At 51.7% G+C, this 17,868-nt stretch overlaps 1 protein-coding gene across 3 annotated transcripts in view; it reads left to right on the plus strand.

The window, feature by feature from the left end:
* Window positions 1-284: 284 nt before the first annotated feature.
* Window positions 285-17,868, plus strand: part of SATB2 (SATB homeobox 2) — a 212,429-nt gene continuing 194,845 nt past the window's right edge. The window contains exons 1-2 of one of the 3 annotated variants that reach the window (XM_043445524.1): window positions 285-302; window positions 16,578-16,659. The gene's annotated coding sequence lies outside the window, so the exon portion shown is untranslated. Of the gene's footprint in view, window positions 303-5,792; window positions 5,811-14,368; window positions 14,505-16,577; window positions 16,660-17,868 lie in introns of those variants that run through there. The other 2 variants (XM_043445523.1, XM_043445522.1) reach the window with 2 other exon arrangements.

Consider the following 17,868-nt stretch of genomic DNA (forward strand, 5'->3'; position numbering starts at 1 on the left):
AGAACCATACAGAACAGCGTCTTGGGTGTTTTCCTCCCAAAAGCCTCCTCCTGGGCCTCACGACTCTGCCTTTTAACACCCACATCTGAAATCAAAGGCAATGGTAGGCCAGGTGTCTAATCAACTTGCCACAAGCTGATCTGGCTTAGTGTGTGGACTCTGAGAAATCCTCAGGCAACGAGACAAGAAGCTACAGTACAGAGGGTGGTCCTACACTCTGCTCTGCTTCTGCAAACGACTGGAGAGGCTGCTCCTCTGAGGCTTCAAGCACGGCCCCAGCGGTCTTGCACCTGGTGGTCCAGGTGAGTGAAGAGAATTCTGATCTGGTGTTGCTGCTCCTGAGTGCTCTGCTTTGCCACTGCCCCCTGCTGGGGCGCTGGTGGTCTCAGCGTGGCTAACAGAACACAAGTTAGAGAAAAACCTGACCACATTGAGGATAGAATAGGAGTTTAGAAACTGGATGGAGAATACTGCCTAACCCAGCAAGGAACAACCATTTTCTTCCTGAAAATCAGATGACTGTAATAAGGAGGAAAATGGCAATATTTTATTTGCCTACAGCAAACAGACAATACCAGTAGCCTGGGTTAATTTAATGTACAGGGCAAGAGAGATGCTTCTCAGAGTAAGCCTGAAAGTCTGCTCAAGTTGAGTCTGACTCTTTGTGACCCCCAAGGACTGTAGCCCATCAGGCTCCTCTGTCCATGAATTCTTCAGGCAAGGATACTGGAGTGGGTTGCCATTCCCTTCTCCAGGGGATCTTCTCGACCCAGGGATGGAACCTGCGTCCCCAGCATTGCAGATGGATTCTTTACTATCTGAGCCACCAGGGAAAGCCTAGGGCTTAGTAGGGTATGACACCCTGTGCCCTTGTAGCAAGAATCAAAGAATCTTACATTTCTTTTTCTATATCCTAAACCAATATAATGTCACATCTCTGGGGTCATATGATGAAAAGTTCTACCTGCCTGAACATGGTTCTCTAAACTGATCTCTCGGCAGATAGTGCTACTAATCTCTGCCTATCTTGCCTGGATGAGGAGCCTCCAGTGTAGCTGGAGAAAGAATACAAAACAGAGGCTACATACAAGTCAGACAAATCTCACTGGTGACGCAGTGATATAAAGGCCTTTGTGTTATTCTCTCTTAAAAAAAATGAATCTAAGAGAACAATGTGATCTAGCTTTCAACTCCTTATGCATGCACCATCAATAACTTTTCAGTATGAATTAAAAGAGAAAGACTGGATTAGAAATTCCCACACCATAATAACAGAGTGAACATTTTCAATGTTTTCGCTATGTTCCAAAAACTTTCAAGCAACTTAGATGGAGTATTCCATTTAACTCTCCCAGTGTTATGAGATAGCCATTAGTATCATGTCCATTTGACAGATATGAAAAATGAGGCTCTGAGAGGTAGGTTAATCTCCCCAGGCTTACATTGCCAGTTAAGTGGGAATGGCGGGATTGATGTACATATAGGTTTAAAATTTTGAAATGTAATGCTTCATTTCCCCCAGTATTTACATTAACTTTAAGAATTTTTCATAGTCATTAAAGTTACTATTACAGGAAGGTGGAAACTATTGTTTAAATACATTTAATCTTTTTAAAGAGAGACTTGTTCCCGTACCAGCTCTGTGCTCGCGCTGAGTGAGAGAGAGAGGTCAGAGTTTGCCTTTCCTTTTCATCATACTCCCTACCCAACATCTCGTTCACCACGAGTCTTCTGGGTGAGGAGAGAGGGGCAGGCAGTATTCCAGATTCTTCTTCACAGGCATCTCCAATTTCTCTTGGAGGAAAGCATACCTAGAGTCCAGCCTCAAGGAAGCAGGAGGGGGCACCACCAGGGTAAAATGAATCAACTGTTCTGGAAGCACCCTCCTCTGCTGGGGGGTGAGAGAGAGACACTTTCTTCACCACAGCCTGCCACCACTGCTGCAGACACAGTTGGAGAAAAGTGGGCTTACCTTAGTGAGCAGGGATTTCCCACACCACGGTGCTAAACCCAGAGGATTGCGCTAAATGAATAGAGAGCTCTGGAAGGCAAAGGGGTTCAATTCTTCTTGGAGTAGGGGAGGGAACAGGAAAAACAAAGTTGCTAGCATGCAGTTGTGTTTAGAATGCATTATAGTAAATCTTCCCTGTTATTCAATGCAGCTCACCCATATGGAGAGCCAAGGGAGAGGAAGTCTGAGGTTTGTTTTTATTCATATATTTTCAGCTTTGCTGTAGATACTGTTGTGTGTGGTAATTCCTAGGCAGATGTTACCATGTAGAGTTTCTCCAGGCGATTTAGTTGGCAATTTTAACAGGACTCGGATTAAAAGTCTCTCTCCTCAAAAGCCGGTTCAGTGATTGAGGCTGAAAGGAGCCTGGCTTTGAAATCCTCTCCTACAAAACCAAAGACAATCAGAGCAGCCTTATTTTCTTTATTGCCATGAGTCTGCTGTGAACCATCACAGGTTTAGGCCACAGGAAGCTCTCAGACCCCCCAGGTAGGAAGTTACTCCAGCCCACGGACCATGGAGACCCCTTGTGAGATCCACAGCAAGTGCCAGGCTTCAGGGATACGATGGAACTTACAGGGCCTCAGAGCAGGGCTAACTGAGTTGTGTGTTTGAAAGCAAACGTGTCTCTTCTGTTTCCTTCTCAGCAAACCTCTTTTTGTTGCCATTGTTGTATGTAGGCTAACTGAAAACTTGATGCTTTTTGGCTTTTAAAAGGCTGAAACTGGAAGGACAAATAAAATGACTTGGTGGGGGTGAAGCAGGTTGATGAGTTGAGTGGCCTCAATGTCATTCCATTACGAATTTCTGTAAACAGTGTTTCTGAATTGTCAATTTTATCAGCCAAACATAATTTTTGTATGTGTACGATAGAATAAGTATTGCACATCTCAGCCAACCAATGCTTTTCCTTTTTCTCCCCAATTCCCAAAGGGCTTTGAAGAAGGGAGATCAATAAATCAATTGGTACCTTGTCCAATACCCATCTCAATGACATCACAGCGCCATTTGCTAAAGATCAGACATTAGCTACGGAAAGAGACCAAGACATTTCCATTTGATAATGTATCTCTTTGCCTTTGTGAATCAGATCCAAAAAAGGAATAGTGGCGTGTCCTTATAAACAATTATTTTTGTGTTGACCTTATCAAAAATTAATAAGAGGGTAATTATGGAGAGAATGATGATAATCATTTATATCTCAGTTTATTATAAAAATAGTTAGAAATGTTTTCTAGGCTTTTCTGATAGTATTTCATTCAAGAAATGTTCCTACTGTAGCTAAATCAACTTTTTAGAAACTAGATTTTTATTTTTTTCAAATTGATTTTAGAAATGTATATATTCTTTCCTCTTGATCCTAAAAAATGACACCAGAATTTAACATTTAAAAATCTATAAGCAAACACTTAAATGCATTAAATTAGCTCTGATTTTTGGAGAAAAACAATACAACTTGAAAGAATGCCTTTATAATACTAAGAATCCCACATTTTTGTCTGTTTTGTTCATTTAGATATATATTTGCACATATCCAATGTTCTTAAATTGAGATAAAACAATACAACTACTTTTGTTTAGTCTTTCTCCCAAATGCTTCAATCTATATGTGTAACTTCATTTTTAAAATTCATCCTCTCTTTCAGCAATACTCTTTTCACACAGATAGTACAGATTTTGTTATTATTATGATATTATTAAAGGAGTATGCCTTACGAAGAACCCTAAAATATGTGAGAACATAATAATTACAAAGATAATGACAACAGTAAAATTGATATTAATGCCCCGTAATCAAAACTGTACTGGAGTGAGGGCACTCAGGCTTTCCCTTGTGACTCTGAAGGTAAAGAATCTGCCTGCAATTTAGGAGACTCTGGTTCTGTCCCTGGGTCAGGAAGATCCCCTGGAGAAGGAAATGGCAAACCCCTTCAATATTCTTGACTGGAGAATCCCATGGGCAGAGGAGCCTGGTGAGCTATAGTCCATGGGGTCACAAAAGAGACTTACATGACTGAGCGGACTTTCACTTTCATGTGATACTTTGCCTTTATTCAGCTCAAGTTCCTCATCAGTAAACTACAACTGTTAGAATAGATGGTCTTCATGTTTCCTTCCAAGTGTGAAATTCTTGCTTTTGTGAGTCCCTGGAGTGGGAGTGACTTGGATGACTCAGCATTAGGAGAGTCTTTCTGAATTGGAGGTTTCTGTGGGAAGGATGGATTTTTGTGTAAGGAGAGCTTGCAGGCTTTTATCTGTGGGAGTATTGACCAGGAAGTCTCCCACCCCTCAGCACTCTGTAGAGTCACCCCAGGCACGGTGGGGTGGTCTGTGGGTTCACAGTCCAGCTGTTTTCCTCCTGACCCTGGATTAGGGTGGCTCTCTAAACAATGGTCATACCTTAAGATGAAAGCTTCTAAACCCACACTTACGCATATGGAGTCAGAAAGAGTCTGTTGTGATAGGGCCACAGCAAAGCCAGCGGTCGTCCTGTGAGTTCCTAGTTCATGCTGGGCCCAGCTAAAGCTCCTGGAAATAAAGGACTTAGAAGCACAGAAGGGATTGATGTTAACTAGTTGCTAAGTCTTGTCGACGCTCTTGTGATCCCAAAGTCTGTAGGACTGTAGTCCGCCAGGTTCCTCTGCCCGTGGGATTTCCCAGTCAAGAATACTGGAGTGGGTTGCCATCTCCTTCTCCAGGGCATATTCCCGATCCAGGGATTCAACTGAAGTCTCTTGCACTGCAGTTGAATTCTTTACTGCTGAGGACATCGGGGAAGCCCAGCAGAAGAGATTAAATCACCTAAAAATTGTTAAATAAGTTTCAAAATTTGTGGAACTAAGAGCGGTCCTTAACCACTGGGGGTGGAGGGTGGAGGTGGAATGTATATAATGAATATATTTCTCATTGGATATGGGCAAAGGTGGTAATCTTGTCACCTACGAAGTTCCTTAACTATATCTGGATCTAAAGAATATACTTCGCTCTCGCCTACGTTCTTTGCTGTGTAACAGCGCGGGGATCAGCGCGCCTGGCCCTGTGGCCCCGTCTCTGCGGGCAGCGCACACCTGGAGGGCAGGTGAGGAGGCCGCACGCGATCCGCGTTCCCTTTGTCGCAGGCGGCTGGGCCAACCTGAGGCCTGGACCGGAGCAGGCCTAGCGCTTGCGGCGGCTCCCCCTACCGGGAATCCGGAGCAGCGCCGGTTGGCCGGGCGCAGGGTGGCACAGCCGCCTCCCTGAAGCCGGTTCCTTCGTGGCTTCGCGGGTGGGATCGGCGAGCGGCCGCCGGCGGGGTCGGCCAGCGCAGGGCGGAAGCGTTCGGCCCGGGTAACGAGCATTGCCCTGCATAAGCAATTAGTGCGAATAAACATCTGAACCGATGGCTCCGTAAACCGAGGGACTGCCGCGCGCGTCTAACTGGTGTGGCCGCGGTGGGGCGGGGGTAGGGGTGGGGGTGAAGACAGGAGAGTGGAGGGAAAAGATGCGAGGCCAAGGAAGGAGGTGCGTGTGTGTGTGCAGGGAGGTGCCCCAACACGCGCTCCCCGAGTTCAGAGGCGCTCCTGAAGTTACTAACCAAGTCAGGGCCGCTCCCTGGAGAGGTAGCCGACCGTCTCCGTTACAGGGCTCCCTACGCTGCGGCCTGGGATCCGCGCGCGCTGCACAGCCCACGCAGGCTCCTGCCGCCCTTGGAGACCAGACCCCAGGACCGAGGGCCTCCGCCGGGGCGCAGCCACCTTGCACTCATCGGCCTTTGATATCACCGGTAGTTAACTGGGGCCTCTGAATATCTCAAGTTCAGGTGAGCAGGGGAGTTCCCAAGCTCCAGCCCTCGCCTTCGCCCTCGGAACTTCTCTCCCGGGTCTTGGGTTCTAGCAGTGGCCCGAAGGCAAAGCCGTTTGGAGTGAAGGACGAGGGGGCGAACTCATTTCAAACTGGGAGAAGGCTTGCACGTGCTCGGGGGCCCGGCTCGTTTAGGGGAGGGCGGTTCTGGAGCTCCGACTACGGTGCTTTCTGGGCGCGCAAATTTGAGCGATGCGCGCTCCGCTGGGCTAGCATAGCCACCAGTTCTGCCCAAGTTCGAGCTGCCTGGGTATCCATGTGCGAGATGGGTGAGTAGAGAACAAAATCTTGAAGCCTGGTCACCTGGGAAGTCCAGTTTGCTAATGTGCATGTGCTAAGTCGCTTCAGTCTTGTCCGACTGTTTGTGACCCCATGGACGGCAGCCCGCCAGGCGTATCTGTCCATGGGATTCTCCAGGCAAGAACATTGGAGTGGGTTGCCATGTCCTTCTCCAAATTTGCTAAGCCTAGCCCAATTTGGGGGAGGGGGCGTGCATTTTATGTAGGATAAGCCGCTGGAACATAGCAGCCATACACTTATCTTACAAAGATAGGGACATAGTGGGGGAAATGATAGGAAATAAAAGCATGAAGGTACGACCCGCCACGGGGCATCTTGCCCGTCCCTCTTTCTCCAGGGCCGTCCTGGAGGCAGCGCGAGGCGCAGTGGATATCACCAGACCGCGCCCGGCATTGCTGAGGTCGCGACCTTCCTCCCTCCCGGTCCCCCCAAAGGCAAAAATCCACCAGCCGGGGGCCTCTGTACCCCCACCTAGGCATCGGAGGCCAAGGCGGGGCCTAATCTAAGAGCCCACCGCCCACCAAACTTCAAGGAGTCTGAGGAAAGGAGGCCCAAGCTCCCGGCGTTGCGGGCAGCTTCTCGGAAAGTCCCAGGCAGGGGGCTTCGACCCCTGGGTGGAGAAGTCGCCTCAAGTGCTTTATCCGCAGGGAGGTTTCCTGGGGCAAGGGTGCCGCAGATACTGTAATGCCCTTCGCCAGCCGCTCGCTCTTTCTTGCCCACCTGGGGCTGAGTCTGAGCCGGGAATGCTGACGGCCGAGCACACTCTCAGTTCTCCGCCCTGAAGACCTAGGCTGGCGGCGTTAGGAGGGTGTTGGCCACCCCCATTTCCCGCCTGCTTCTCTTTTCTCTCTTCCTTTTCAGAATAAGCCAGTGATTTGGCGGTTAGGCTGTTGCTGAGACTCATTTTCTAAACTCCCTTCCCCTCCTAGTTTTTCTTGAAGATGTTGCAATATCCACCACCTTCCCAAAACACACACACATACACACACCACAACCTTTCTCTAACCTGCTCCTCCTCCCACTTTCGCTGAAAATGTAATATGTGTGGAAGATGTCCAGTGTCTGTTGCCGAGCTGAAAACTAAGTGCTTAGGGAAGGGGCTTCCCTAAAGGTTAGGTGTTTCTTTCTGAAGTTGCTGATATATACCCTCATACAGAGGAGCTCGGCTTGTTTTCGAGTAAAACTCGAGCCCCGAGGTGGATGGGGAGGGGTGGCTGTGTGCACCTCTCCAGAGCACCGTCTGACCTCCCTAGTCCCTGGGCTGGAGGCCCCTAGGCTCAGCCAGGGGCCAGGATCAGGTTCCCAAGGTAGCAGATGAAACTGACAAGTAATCTCGCTCCTTTTTCCTCCCCCGCCTCCCCTCGCCCCACCACTTTTTTTTTTTTTTTTTTTTTGACGGGCTGAGAAATAGGCAGGTAGTCCGAAGCTGCCATGTAAGAGTGGTGAGCGATCCCGGGGCTGGCACTGCCCTCCTGGATTTAGGAAACGCCTTGGGGAGGAGGAGGGTCAAAGGAGCATCCGGTTCTTTTGAACGAGGACTGCGCGCGCCGGGCAGAGCTCGGAGCAGAGGGCTCTCTGGATGGCTCCCTGAGCAGGTAAATCTGCGGCGGGGTTGAGAGCAGGTGACTGACACTCTCGATGATGGCAGCCAGGCAGGGCAGCGCCCTTGCCGGTTATCAAGGTGATTAACCTCTGGGCCTTGCCCCTGGTGGGATCTCTGCACCCCCTTCAGCTTCCCCCTCACAGGGATTAGGGGGCGCTCCTTCCAAAGGAGAGCCCGAGGGTCGCGGCCTGGACCCTCCTTTACCTCCGAGCAGCCTCTCCTCTGAGCCGGGCTGGGAGGGAAGGGGGCGGCACTCAGACCCGTACCTTCTCGTCGCCCACGTCGCCGAGTAGGGTTCATCGGGCCGGTCCCCCGTGGTCCCCCCGGGTCACCTCCCCCCAGCAACCACTTGTCTGAAACTTACCAGATTCCAACCTTTAGGCAGGAAAAAAAGTGTTTCATATACAAACCGATCAGGGTATTTGCAGATAATTGCGAATGTCAAATACTCGGGCGTGATGACAAAGTGCAGAGATTGCCAGGGCCCGAGCTCCGCCTGAGGGGCGGGGGCTGCTGGCGGGGCTCCCGGGCCACCTCACTCCGGCTCAAAGGAGGGGAGGGGGCAGTCGGCCGCAGCTGCCCGCAGCCCATTTAACCGAGACGGTTGTTCCTTCGACCTCTCCGCCGTGGAGCTGATTCGTGAATTCATTCGCTGCGTCGGTACTCGAGCCCCGCGCGGAAAGGCAGTGCTAGGCTGGGTACCGCACCAGCCCAGCTGCCCCCACGCCCACACGAACGCACACACACCCCAGGCAAGATGCACGCACGAGCCAGGCGACTGGGCCTCAGTTGGATGCGGAGGCCCAACGCCCTGCCAGATTGCGTTCCTAGAGCTGTTGCCAGACTGTCACCCCCTGCTGCCTGACACATGGGGGGGGGGGGGCGAGTCACAGGCCACTTTGGGGCGAACTGCCGCACACTTCTAGTACTGGGATGAGTTCTCCACAGAAATAAAGGCACATTAAAAAATAATAAAAGAGCCCCTCTCCCCTCCCCCTATTCTACAACCCAGTCCTCCTACCCGTGTTGCAAGAGGCCGTGGGGTGGGGTGGGGTGGGGTGGGGTTGTCCCGGGAGCCAGAGCACACAGCCCCCGGAGCTGACCTGTCAGGAACGTGGCTGGTCTCTACGGCCTTCGGGACAGTTCCCCTGAGACCTTCTTCGGGCATGGTCAGATGTTTCAAGCGCCCTAAATGCTAAAATTAAGTTAACCTTTGTTAAATTCCAGTTACTGACAACCTAGAGGAGCCGTGATAGATGGTATGATGAAGTTAGTAGCAGGTCTGCCGCTTCCCGGGATCCGAACACGGATGGGGTGGGGTGGTGGGGATGTGGGCGCTGGCCCCAGGGCCTGGGACGGAGAGGAGCAGCAGAAGCAGGCGCCTCGGGGAGCTGGCCCTTGGCTTCTATGTCCTGGAACTAAGTGGGGGACGGAAGAGACCCAGAGACATTGCCGAAACCGGTCCCTTTCCTTTCTAAGGGTGGAAGGAGCATCGGGGTACTTCCGCAGGCGGGGCAGAGAGGAGGGAAGGGTGGACCAGGGAGTGCAGCGGGGTCACAGATGGAGGAACGTCCAGGAGAGCAGGCTGGAATGTCTGTCCTGGGCATCCCTGTCCCCCGACCCTCACCCTCACCCTCCCCTTGCCCCTTCATTGACTGCCTGAAGTCAGCGTATCCTGGGAAGCCCTTGAAGTTTTACACATTTGTCTGAGGTTTCCAACGATGACAAATTAGAAAAACGCTTCAGCTGTAGCCCAGCACCTCAGTCTGAGAGTTGGGGGGAGGAGCCATTACTAGATGTAGAACTGGGGAAAAGGAGACACTGGCCTCCCCATCTTTCTCTGCCCCTAAAACTTCAGGGTTGGGATGAGGGCGGGCAGGGGACTAAGGGACTGGGAAAGCCAGCTCCTAGGAAGTCGGACACCTGACTCCTTTAGCCAACGAGCACCAGGAATGCTCTGAGAGCTCCGCTTTTCATGCCCTTACCAGGAAGGCCTCGATCTTGCCGGAAGACCGGATTGGAGGTCACCAGGGACAAACATGGTGGCAAGCTCTGCAGGGGACTCATCCGGGTCCAGTGCGGCCAGTGTAGACAGACAATAGAGTCTGTCCCCAGCCTGGGTGGCCAACAGGGGCCCTATGAGTGTAAGATGTGATTCTATTTGACTTTCCAAATCAAAATGCATTGATTGGGGCCCAAAGAGTTCATGGCACATAACTATTTTAATTAAACCTGCTATAAACAGACAAATCACTTCTCCTCTTGCACATAGAACTCTGGGAGGTCACATGGGGTCTGGCAGAAGCCTCGCTTGGGGGATGCTCTTTTTTAAAAAGGAGTATGAATGAATCAAAGAGAAAAAGAAATAAAAGTGGAATTTCCACAGCCTCAGAAAACAGCTTAACTGGAACCAAAACACAGGATGGCAGGGAGGTAATGTGGGTGGGGAGGGGAACCTTAGCCTAGGGACGGCTTGAGTTCACAGAGCAGCTCTGATGGAGACCCGCACCCCAAGGTGGGATTGGAGTAGAAGGGCAGGAAGGGAAGGGGAGGCCCCAGGCTTTGGGGGAGAATTTGGGGGAGCAGCCCCACTGCTGAGGCTCTAAGTTACCCTATTCAGCTCTGCATTTTCCTTCCTAATCCTTCCATCTTTTCCTGTCATTGCTTTTGAATTCTTGTCACTCGGAGGACTGTACCAAGAGGACATGTTCTTCCGTAATTTAGTACAGCCAGTTTGGGGGACAAGGGGCGGCTTGGGGGACATTTGGCCATTGGATCAGGAGCTTGGAGTTGGCAACCCTGGGGAGGATGAGTGGGAATTGAGACTAGGCCAGAGCAGATGGTAATAAAAGTCGTCTGTAACCGTCTGGGAAACCGGGGGATGGGGTGTATATACACAGGGCTCAAGGTTTGCTCCCTCTACAGAGAAGCCCCAACACCTGGGCATGATCCGGAGAAGGGAGAAGTGGGTCGGGTGCCCTGATGCTCTCAGTCTGCGAGTGCAGGGGAGAGCTTGGGGAGGTGATGTCTCTGAGAAGTGTCAGCAAGAAGCTCTTCTCCACTGGGACTGTGCAAAAGGCTGTGTCTATCTCCAAATAACTCTGGATCTCTGGAAGTTACCTGGCAGAAGGCAAACCTCAGTGGACTTTCTGTCTCACAGACCAGAACAAGTGGAGCTAAGGAAGGCTCATCAATTTTTAAACTAAAAGTGGAGAGCAAAATTTCTCCACAATATGTAAACACTGAAGACATGAGTGCACAGGTTGGGGTGTGTTCCTGGAACTTTGGAAGCCTATTTCCCCCTCCCCACTTCCTGGTTTGCAAACTTGAATTCTTGTTGCTTTTCAATGACTAGTTTTTCACCTCTATAGTAATCTGGTTCAGAAATACTCTTCATTTCGTTTAGGCTGATATTGGTGGGCACTAGTTCTGTTGTGTCTATTAGGAAATTTAAGTTCAGGTAAATTTTTAGCATAACTCTTTTCTTGAAAGTACTTTAAAATATTTTTTTACTTCCATACAAAAGAGACGAAAAAATATATATCGCCATGATTATGGAGAAACATGCTTAATTCGCCTTTAGGTTTCTGAGATTTTGTGTAGGCGCCAACACCTCTGTGGACACTAACGAATGGGCTATTTGCAGTTATTCATGAAAGGTCTTTTATATTTTTAAATCGAGGCATGGTTCCCAGGTGGAAAAATTCCTTACCACTAAGAACATGCTTTCGAAAAGATTAGAAAATCAGAACAAAAAATTAGACGGCATTATAGTATAGAAATCTTTACTGAAAACAACAGATATCATTACAATCTAGGAGATGAACTTAAAATGTAGTGAGACTTAATTAAAATGCAAACTATTAAGGAAGCACTGCACATGTCTTTGTCACATGCAAAGGGAAATACCTTAAGGACCCTCGCCTTCCTCACTTGTATCCTGAAACTTGAATTTCTGTTAACATTTCCCGCCTGTGAAATAGCAACAGTTCACCTTTCAAAACTCTTCACCATAGAGCGACAATGATGATTGTTCTCCAGGGGAAGGACTTTTGAAACAAACAACTTCTTTCACACACTCGCACACCCGACAAAAACGCACCCACAGTTGCCGGGGTTTTTTTTTGTTACTTCTGAATGAGAGGGAGAAAGAGAAAGAGGGAGCGAGCGAGCGAGCGAGACTGGGAAACTCTCTGGCTTAGGTAACCAACAAACCCAATTACTAGGCTTTATTGATACTAAAAGGAAAAGTTCCCCTTGTAAAATTTCTCTGAGCTTATTAGTTATTTAAATCAGCCCCAGGGCTGGACGAGCGACGCCGCAGGCACCCGCCGTTGGCTCCTGGAGGAGAGCAGACGGCGTCCGCGCCCTGACCGGCCGCCCCTCGCTCGGTCCTTGGCACCGGTGGCAAAGGCAGGCGGCGCGAGCAGAGGTGAGCCACTTGGCAGGGGGGCCCGGCCTGGCCGGCTGGAGACAGCTCCGCGTTGCCTATGGGGATTAGAATTCAGAAATTAAAATTTAGAGACAGGTCCCAGCCCGTGAAAAGGCGTGGAGGAGCAGGCCAGGCGGACACCCAGCGCCGGAACTCAGCGGGCCGGCCGCGCAGCTCCCCTAGGGCGCCGCTGGGCACCGGCCGCGGCCGAAGCGCGCCAAGCGGCGCGGCTGGCCGGGCGCCCTGCGAGGGTGCGGCTTCTGGCCACCCGGCGAGCGGCCGCCCGGGCGTCCGGGGCTCGCTCTTGTTTTGTGTGGGCCTGGGAACTTTGTAGTGGCCTGGGCACCAGGTGGATTTCCACCTTTCTGCGACGATGTCCCTTTCCATTGCTGACTCTCAAAATATGTGTGTGTATGTGCGCGCCCGCGCGCGCAGGAACAGTTGAATTTAAGATAAATCCCAACCTACCCACTGAAATCCTCTAAGCCCGACGTGGAGGCTCTGGAGTCCTGACGCAGCGCCCAGGCAGCGCCAGGTGATGCCCAGTTCAGTGGGACTTGGCCCCCGGGCTCGGAGGCAAGGTGTCGCGGGGTGGGGAAGAACTGGGTCCCAGGACACTGTGTCTGTGCCGCCTGGGCCCCGGGGGTCAAGCCTTGCGGGGACTGAGGGTTTGCGTTGGGCTTCGTGAGACCGAGAGAACAGGCGAGTCGCCAACCCAGAAAACTCTCCAGGGTCCACGCCACTCCGGACGGCTTTGGGCCGCCATACAGACCAACACCCGCTTGGTCCTCGGTTCTAGTAAGTGCCCGGGACCTGGGCTCTCTCCGGCGCGGCTGGAGATCACCCCACGCCGCAAAACGCTCGTGGAGCCGCTCGGGGCTTGGGCCGCCTAGAATCTGGGCTTCCTGGGCTCGCTTTGCCCCAGCTAGGGGTGGGCGCGGGTTTCACGCCGCGAGCTGGCCTGCCTGAATTTGGGGGTGCCGGTGGGCCGCCGTGGACGAGACTAGACTTTCCGGGTGTACTTTTCATTGCAAGGGGTTAGGGCAGACTGACCGCGCCGCTGTTCTGTCTGCCAGAGCGCGTTTTTAGGGTGGGTCGTCCGGTGTGCCCGGGTCCGGGGGCCTGCCCCTCCCCCCACCTCATCCTGAACCCCCAAGGCGGACTTGGGGGCGACGCGAACGGCCGGCCCCGGGACGCCGAGGACGGAGCCGGCGCAGCACGTTGGGGCCACAGCCCACGCGGTGGCGCTGTCGGGAGACGACGCCTGCGCTCCGGGCTGGGACCCGGGCCGTGACCCCGGGCTTGGGGGTGAATGACTGGGCTGCCACGACGAGTCGAGCCCGCGGGTTTCTTCGCCGCCTCGGGACCAGGGTTCGGAGATGGGACCGACCGGCCAACTTCTCTTGGCTGGCTCGGTGTTTCCCGACAGAAAGAAAACGCGACTCTGGGCTCCAATCCCGGCCTCCCCGGGTGGGGACGCGGGGGCGTAGCGGTGACTCCTTTGGCGTTTCGTTTTCTTTCCCCCTTTGCCTTGTTACCCCGTGGTTGAAAATCGATTTCTATTTTTTAAAAGAAAAACTAGATTATCAGGCCAGTCGTTGTCTCGCTGCGAGGCTGTAGAAGGAGATCCAGCTATTAAGCCCTAGACTCTGAAAAAGAATGAAGGGATCCGGGAGCCCCGGGGGCGCTGTCCTTTGTCGCCGGAGCAGTGAGCGCTCGGTGCCCGCAGGCCTTCCGCCCTCCCTTGCTTCCCGGCCCGCGGCCGCGGCCAAAGCACTCCGAACCAACAACTCTCCTTGGCTTCGAAACCTGTCCGCTAGTTTTCCTTGCTTAGGGCAGTCGGCGCCCCCACCCACACCCTCCCGACGCCCTCTCCCCTCCGTTCCATCTGGGACCCTAGTGCCAAAAGCTCCGCGTCTTCTCCCGAGGCAGCTCCAAGCTTCGCGCGTCCCCTCCGGCTCTCGGGACCTTTGCACCGTTAATTCCCCTGAACCCCACCCCCATCCGCCCCGATCCGCTGGCATCTTGGGTGTACCGCCGCTCACCGTCTAACGCGCACTGGTCGCCCACCAACTTTCCCCCATCAGCCGTCTCCCTGGCACCCATCTCGCAGTCTAGGCCTCAGGGGCTTGTTCAGCTGAGGCTAGGAACACATGTCCACTGCCCCTGCCTTGGGCGGCCCGACGGCCGCCTCACCGCTCCGCCCCTCCCAGGCCCCTGGAGCTGCTGCGGGAGCCAGGAGGGATTTATCTTTGCCTGGCGCGGGTTTGGGATTTGTCCGGCTCTGATGCCAACAAGCAAGGCGTGCGGATAACGAAGTAAGTGTCCCCCGCCCCTGCGCTCCGGCCAGTCCCCAGATGCCTCGGGGGCAGCCTAGAAAAGGGCAGGAGCCCACCCTGGTCGATCGGTCCTTCCAGGCACGTTCCCCGTGGAGCGTTCTGGCCCCGGGGGCCCTTATCCCCTCGGCGCATCCAGTTTCCAGTCCCAGCACAGCACAGTTAATGCGGTCTCCGAAAATGTTGGTCGCCCAACTCTCCTCGGACAGTCTGCGACAGAAACTGGCTTTAGAGCTGGTGTGGGCTTCAAGTGAAAGGAACGATTCCCTCCCGCCTCCTCTCGCCCCCAGCAGAGCAAGCCCCGGGCTGGAGGGGGATGGGGGTGGGGGAGGCAGGCCCGCGCGGGTTCCCAGGAGCCGTCGAAGGCAGTTGACGATGGCCATTTCCATAGAATTTCCCCCCTATGCTTTCGGGAGTGGAAGGAGAACGCGGCACAATTTTCCCGTGTTCTCTAAGATGTGGCGCACCGCAGGGAAGGGCCTCTTTGCTAGGGTGACCGGACCTGAAATCCTGGGAGCCTGGTGATGGATGCTGGATGACGGTCGGGGCCACGGCGCCCGACCCGGAGCCAGAATCCCACGCCCGGCACCGGCACCCTGCGCTCGGGTAGTCGGGCCTAGTCCTTCTCGCGCGGGCACCAGGGAAGGAAGGTTGGCCAGAGCGGAGAGCTAGCACGGAAGAACAAAAACCAAGAAATCGCGAAATGTTGTCATTAAAAGTGCAGGCCATAAAAGAAAGGAGAAGAAAGGCCTGGCAAAAGATAGAGAGGGAGAGGGTGAACATGGAAATGACAAAAAACATGCATACTTAAGCCCAGCGTATAAAGACCCGTTGATTTTTAAAATAACAAATCTCAGTGTGATTATGAAAGACAGAAGACCTTTGACTAAATGACAAATGAAAAAAAATGGGAGTGGGGGAGGAAGGGGGGAAAAAGTCTGAGTAGATTGCCTACGAAAACGTCAGTGAGAAGCAATCTGAGGGATAAAAATGTCCCTCAATGTGAACTTTATGCTTTGAGCACTGGAGCAAGCCATCCTGTAATGCGCAAAAATGCATTTAGGATCAAATTATTTTTTTTTAAGTAATTAAAACCAATTCTTTTCTTAAGTGTGATTTTGTTTTAAAACTGGAAATAAACCACTTGAGGAATATAAAACAAAACCAAACAAAACTTTTGAATTATCATAATTTATTTACTGTTTTAAAAGTAGAATATCCTAGCAAAAGGTAAAAACGTTATTTAAAATTTCTTATTGTCAAAAATTAAACATGCTGGAAATAATCGCTTACTTCAGTTGAAATAAAGTCAATACAAAAGTTGTGCAGTAAAAAGCTCATGTAATTTGAAACAGAAAAGGCCTTTATTAGGGACAAAACTCAAGGTGGGGGGGAACCCATTCCGGGCATATATCACAAAATTCCCTAAAATTCTTCCCTTTAAATTGAAAGAAATTTGTAAAATCTAAACACCCATCTCCATGCATTCAAAATACATTTCTGGTTATAACTCATAGTATTTGACATTTCCTTCTATGTTAAATGCAATTAAAGTTTTTTTAGTTCTTTTGCCCAAAATGATAACTTTCTTCATTATTAAAAATGGTCAAGAGTAAACTCCAACAAAGAGAAAAATCAATGAGTTTAAAAGAGTGCAGAATCTGAAAACAAACTAGCCACAATGTACATTTAATTGTACTTAATTGTAAACTTTATTTAAACCGCCTTTCTCAGGGGTTTAATAATTTAGAATCAATAGTTCCTTTCAAAACATAATAAAATATTTACACTTTATAAAATATTAACCGATTAACAATACAGCTGTGTTGTTCATAAGCGTGTAACTGAAGTCCCCATAATCATGCTGTTGACATAAGCCTGTGCGAAGTGATCCTTCGCAAAATGTAAATGAAGATCTTCGGACAGTGGTGTTTATAAAATAGCTCATTAATGACTTAAGATTGAATCGCTCCAACCATTCGCATCATCAGATATAATAATAGTGACGAATCAGACAGGAAAGATCCTGGCTAAACGATTTGCATTTTTTTCCAGAAGTACTGAAGTCCTAATATCACCAATTCTTCTAAGTTCCTGGACATTGATCCGGAGGAGGATTCTGCAGTTCAACATCAAGGTAAGGAAAGAAACAGCATTATTATCGTTGTTAGGGTATTAATAAGAAATGCGCCTTTCCCCATTTTGAAAACGGGCTTAAACTTTGACAGTGGTAGTAGCTGGTTTTTGCAACACCCCCTTCCCATTCTGACTTGATAGTACAGATTTTTTAAAAAGTTTGTCGATCGAACTTACAGTTTTGTCTCTTTGCAGCCCCAAACCTACCACAACGAGTTGGTTTGCTTGAGCACTTTGTTCTCATAGACTCCGAACTGTGCGTTTTCTCGAACCTTTTCTTTTAGGGAGGTGGGAGGGGGATGAGGTTTGGAGGGGGTAGGAAAACCGGGAAAAGAAAACGCAGCCTAAAACTCCCGGTGGCTCCCCGAAGATTTACTATCCATCTCGCTTCCTGTCTTCGCCCGGCTCCGACCGCCTCTGGGGTGGCCTCGGGCTCCTTTGGAACTCGGTGGGCGGCGAATGGGTGCGGGGTCCTCCGGCTTCTGTGCTCTGAGACTTAGGCCGGGGGCAGGTTTCACTTCTGGGACCCTTTCTCTTCCAGTCTCTCCCGCCTCCCCGTTCCCTGTTTTTGAGGGGAGGCTGGGTGCACACCGCGCGCCGGTTGGGTGCGGCGAGTGGACGGCGACCTGGCCCTGGGTAACCGAAGCAGACGCGGCTTCCCGCTGCGGGTACACCAGACCTAGATTTCCATTAACAGCCCCCCGAGCGCGTTTCCCGAAATCGAATATAGTTTGGCCCTCTGGCGCCGCCGTAGAGTCAGCGCTTCTTAAGGGGGACTGGTGACTCAGGCGACGAGATGTGGCGGGGGAGGTCTTGGGGTCCCTGGGGTTAGGAAGGAGAACCAAGGTGTGCGGGAGGACAGGAGGTACCGCCACCTCAGGAGGCTTCACTGGCCTCAAGACGGGAGGGGACGCGTCCACATTTTCCCGCCGCAGGTCGGGACCGCGAGTGTCAGCCGGCGCCCCCAGTGTCTCGCGGGGGCCGCGGCTTCTGCCCACGTGCTTTCTTTAAGGAGGTTCCGCGTCCAAGAGTGATCTTAGTGACAAAAGCGCGGCCAGAGACCGGCCTGCTCAGCTGGTGCCGGCGCCACCTTAAATGAACACCGCGGCCAGAGCCGGGCTACGGGCGACTGCGGCCGCGGGAGTCCGCAAAAGTTTGTGGCTCAGTTACGCCTTCGCGAGACCTGCTGGGGACGCCCTCGCACGGCCTC

The sequence above is a fragment of the Cervus canadensis genome, chromosome 24, assembly GCF_019320065.1.
Source record: "Cervus canadensis isolate Bull #8, Minnesota chromosome 24, ASM1932006v1, whole genome shotgun sequence".
NCBI classification, from domain to species: Eukaryota; Metazoa; Chordata; class Mammalia; order Artiodactyla; family Cervidae; genus Cervus; species Cervus canadensis.